We start from the raw sequence: 5,071 nt of genomic DNA, 5'->3' as shown, positions 1-5,071 counted from the left end.
TTAATTTCTAACTGGTTCCTTTTTATGTTATCTAGTTCTGCTTTTATGTTCCCTCTTTGTTGAAGTTCTCACTAAGTTAATCTACTCTTCCCCTAAGTTCACTGAGCATCCTTATAAGCAGTGTTTTGAACTCTATATCTAGTAGATTGCTTGTCTCCATTTTGTTTAGTTCTTTTTCTGGAGTTTTGCTCTGTTCTTTCATTTGGATCATGTTTCTTTGTCTCCTCATTTGGCAGCCTCCTTATGTTTGTTTCTATGTATTAGGTAGAGCTGTACATCTCACGGGCTTGATAGAGTGGCCTTATGAAGTAGGTGTTCTGTAGGGCCCAGTGGCACAGCCTTCCTGATTACCCACGCTAGGCACTCAAGGTACATACCCCCATGTGGGCTGTGTACACCCTCCTGTTGTAGTTGAGCCTTTATTGCTGTTGGTATATCAATGGGAGGTATTTAGCCTCAGGCTGATCAGCTACAAGGACTGGCTAAGCTAGAATTTTGCCCTTGAACCATGGGAGGCACAGTTTAAAGAAACAGAAAATGGTGAATAAGGGCCAATGATTGCATCATGATTTGGAGTTGGACAGATCTGGGTGTGAATCCTGACTTTGCCACTTACAACAATGACATCTTGGACACATCACTAGAACTTTATAAGAATTTCTAAAAAGAGATTAATAATATTATCTAATAGAGTTATTATAAGGATTCCATTGGATACTTTACAAAGCCTGGCACATAATAAAGTATCAATAAATGCTTGTTAATAAGAGGGAACTAAGTACTACAAAGGATCCATCCAATTGAAAACTAATGCCCCTACCACAGTAATTACAGAGAAGCCATGAGATATAAATCCAAATGAAATATATTAAAGAGCGCCTGAGAGGTGAAAAAATAGTCAAGGAGCTTGCTGAGGCCTGGGGGTGAAGATAAGTTGGGAAATTAGGCGTGCCAGAGAGAAACAAGAAATTGAGCGTGATGCTCCCCCACCCAACTTTTTTTTTAAACCAACGTATGTTACTAGGCTTTGGGAAACAATCAGAGAGAAAGTTAAAACTACAAGAGACAAAGGGGATAATGGGTAGGATCAAGAAGGGACCACTCTGCTGTTTCCATTGACTTCACTGTGGTCACTCCCGCCCAACATTACCTCTAGTTCAGCCTTTCTGAAACAACTTTGCAAATATCACATCCTCTACTTTTTGCTCCCTGTTTCAAAGCCTTCAAGGAATTCCTATTGTCCCTAGAACATTATTCAAATGCCTTCCCAACATTCAAGGCCCTCCATAATCTTGCTCCAACCTACTTTTACAAAGTTTACTCGTTCCATAAACTGTGGACTTTTATCTAGTTCAGCGGTTCTCAACCTGTGGGTCGCCAACCTGTGGGTCTCGACCCCTTTGGGGGTTGAACGACCCTTTCACAGGGGTCGCCTAAGGCCATCGGAAAACACATCTATAATTACATATTGTTTTTGTGGTTAATCACTATGCTTTCATTATGTTCAATTTGTAACAATGAAAATACATCCTGCAGATCAGATATTTACATTATGATTCATAACAGTAGCAAAATTACAGTTATGAAGTAGCAACGAAAATAATTTTGTGGTTGGGGGTTCACCACAACATGAGGAACTGTATGAAAGGTTCGTGGCATTAGGTAAGGCTGAGAACCACTGCTCTAGTTGAATTTCTCTCCTTACTACGTTAGGGGTCTCCCTAACATAGCTTCTTTCCTTGTCTTCACTTAACCTCTCACCTCTGTCCTACTTGATGTCAATTTAAGTCTCCCTCCCTTCAGAAAGTATTTCCTGAAACTGTACTTACCGATGACTGCCTCTCCTGGACCTAAAGTGGAGGTTGTAAACCAGGCTATAAAGTGACTTTTTTTTGTTTTGTTTTGTTTTGAGTTAGTTTCCAAATGTACAAATCAGAAATTTTCACATTTAAAAAACTGAACTTCCAGCTTCTCTTGAAAAATTGGAAATGTATTAACACTGGTTCTATGTTCCCTCCTGGCAAGAATGAGTTGAACTTGAGTGGTAACAGCTGACTCTTTAGCTAGGGCACGCCCTCGAGTTTTATACTTATACCTGGCTCACCATACTTATCATGTATACAGGTGCCTGGCTCGTATAAGCATTTGAGTTTGTAACGCCAGGTCTAAACTATGGCTGGACACTTGGTGTACACTAGCTGATAGTTATTTATCTTTATATTTATCATGTCTTTCAGAAAAGTTCCACATATCACACCTATTGTGGATCCCCACAATGCTTAGCACAATACCTAAACATAGGAGAGTACTTAGTGTAAGGTACATGCTGATGTTGATAATGAAAACTTAGTCTGCCTTTTCTTAACTAACCCATCACCCAACAAAACTACAGTTCAGTGTGAGGAAATTAAACAGCCTAAGAAAGCATTGACAGTAGAGAGGTAGTACTAGGAAGGTTGGCTTGAGAGAGAGCAGCTAGATTAAGAAGTTTGAAATTTATCCATTGTGGTTCGTAGGTATTTGTGACTCTCACCCAAAGCTTCTTGCTGGAAGAATCTGTTGGCCCCTCTTTCCTCACTCATGTAGGACAGCTGAGACCGAAGGGCAGAAAGAAAAAAAGAAAGGATGATGGATAGTGGTGATGGACACCGAGTTGGAGGATGGACTATCTATTTGTGTTGCAGTTACTTTTTCACTCTATTTTCTTTTTTGTTTTTCTTTTTTTTTTCCCACTCTATTTTCTAATGTGAAAAGGTACAAACTGAGGCTACTCCCAACCTGTGGGACCCACAGAGTTGACTAGAGTTTCAGGGAGAAGGATAGGTCAGGATTTGAATCCAGATCATATGGCTCCACAGTCAGTCAACATAAAGAGAGGAGGATTTACCATGAAGTAAATGGAGCTTAGCCTTCAGGGCCCCTTACTTATAGAAGCCTTCTCTGATGCTCTGGGCAGGACTACAATAGTAATGTGTTCATTATAAAATTTGCAAAAGTAAGATATTTTAATAGCAAATGCTTAAAAGCCATGTGTTTTCTTGTTTTGTTTTTGTTCTTTCACAAAGACTCACTCCAATAACTTCCCCTGTTGGGCATTTTTGAGATCTGGCTAAGAGAAAGATGAGTTCGGGTACAATTATTTTGGGTTATATCTTTGCGATTTACAGTCATTTTCCTTAGAGTTGCTATTGCTAGGCATGCAAATATAAACATGGCTTTCAAGAATACCCCTGTGACCTACTGGGTGGACTCATCTGGCATTATGACCCAAAGCTGTAGGGCCAGAGGTCAGATCTTGATGTAAGTGGCATGTAGATTGTGGAACTTGCTTATTAGGTCTGGTTGACATGGCAACCACAGAGTATTAGCATGTAAGGCTCTGGATCTAGGATTGTAATGTTGTGACTTCTTACTTTGGAAGAAGTTAAAGCCCAAGTGTGAGGGGACTCAGGACCCAGTTGTGAGCTGGCTGGAGTCCTTCACAAGGTTGGTATCTGGCGGAAGCAGACCAGGAGGAAATAAGGTGCTGGAGTCCCGTCTGCTTTACCATCAAGTGTATCCTTCCTTAGTAGCATAATTATGTCCTCTGGAGTTCAGTAAAATGTAGCCACCTAAGCAAGTTCTGCTGAGCCTCTAACCCAGGGGGCATTTTAGGTGCCTAACTTACCAGCATAATCTATTTAAGTATATTTTAAGACTACAAAAAAGAAAGAATATAAGCTAAATTAATGAGATTATTTCTCAGGAATCAGATTAATAGAGATTTAAACTTTCTACTCCATTTATTTGTATTATTTACATTTTTAAAAAAATACTCATCTGTATTACTTTTATAACTGGAGGAAAAAGGTGCCAGAAGCTGGTCCATCCTGCTGCTTGACACAGTCGCTGCAGGGAAGAAACATCTGCACAGCATATGTTTCAAGGGACCTGGCATATATGGCATACTGTTCTTCATATGTTTGCTCCCCTACTTAGCGCTTTGTGTTTTAACCAAGGTCACCTCTCCCAGAAAGGCGGTTTCCCCAGGTGGGGATTTTTCTCTGGAGTTAGGGATTAACAGGACTAAGGAAGGGAATAAATCAGTAAAACCCCTTAACTAAGTGCCAGGCGGGTAGTTAATCACTTTAACTATGAACAATCATGCTTAAACTACAATAATCTTTACTTAGGATAATCTCCTTCAGTTACTTCCTTTGGGAACCCCTGGACCTGCTGGGGCTGGACCCCAACAAAAAGGTACAAACATTCAAATGGGAAAATACAAGCTAATGTCAATAATTGAGGAGGCCAAAGCTGATGTTCTTCCTTCTCCTCCCCAAACCCTCATGAGGTTTTTAGTGACCATGAAATGTTTTTCCAATACAAGAAAAAAAAAAATTTGTATTGGAAAACCCCAAAAACCTAATTTCACTTCTTGAAATAAAAATAAATGCACAAATCCTCCAACATTGCATGGGGAAAGTAATTTATTTCTAGATTAGATGTCTACACAGCTGTGGGACCATTTATTATTCATTAAGCCAAAGTTTTTTTGGTGAGAGAAAAACTGAGCGCCTACTGTCTGGTAGACACAGCTCTCGCAGCTTTCTCGCTTAGTGCCTCATTTGATTTAAAAAAAAAAAAGACGGTTTCAATAAATCCGTTAACTTTATAAAACGCGTTCATGGGAAAGGAACGGCCTCCTTGGCCTACCGCCTCCGCTGTCACGTGACCCCGCGGCCAGAACGCCATCTTACGTTATCGCCTCATAGAGGAACTACATCTCCCAGAATCCTCGCGATTGCGTCGTGCTGGCACTTTTAACCGCCCGGTCTTAGAGCGGAGCCTGTAGCCGGGCGCCATCTTTGACGCTGGCAGTCTTGGGTTTCTGCTGGTGCTGCTGCTGTGAGGACGGTGGAGGGCAGCGGCTAAGAAAGAAGAAAGACGTGGCAGCAAGCGGGAGTCGGGGAGAGTGTCCTCGGTTCGGTAAAGTTTCTGTTCTCCGGTAACTAAACCCGTTTTTTGATTCCCGGGTGGCTTGGGGCCGGGGAGGTTGGGGTGAGGGCGAGGGGAGTGGCCGCGGCCTCCC

General features: G+C 41.5%; 1 protein-coding gene across 12 annotated transcripts in view; it reads left to right on the top strand.

Annotated features, from left to right (window-relative positions):
• The first annotated feature begins 4,818 nt into the window (after positions 1-4,818).
• The window catches only part of ZC3H11A (zinc finger CCCH-type containing 11A), a 37,439-nt gene continuing 37,186 nt past the window's right edge, over positions 4,819-5,071 (top strand). For 8 of the 12 annotated variants that reach the window (XM_015569300.1, XM_006771995.2, XM_015569301.1 and 5 more), the window contains exon 1: positions 4,819-4,987. The gene's annotated coding sequence lies outside the window, so the exon portion shown is untranslated. The remainder of the gene's footprint in view (positions 4,988-5,071) is intronic. The other 4 variants (XM_015569302.1, XM_015569299.1, XM_015569298.1 and 1 more) reach the window with 1 other exon arrangement.

This window comes from Myotis davidii, unplaced genomic scaffold (assembly GCF_000327345.1).
Source record: "Myotis davidii unplaced genomic scaffold, ASM32734v1 scaffold246, whole genome shotgun sequence".
In the NCBI taxonomy this organism is placed as follows: domain Eukaryota; kingdom Metazoa; phylum Chordata; class Mammalia; order Chiroptera; family Vespertilionidae; genus Myotis; species Myotis davidii.
The sequence above is the reverse complement of the archived record's forward strand: the minus strand, read 5'-3'. Positions and strand labels throughout refer to the sequence as shown.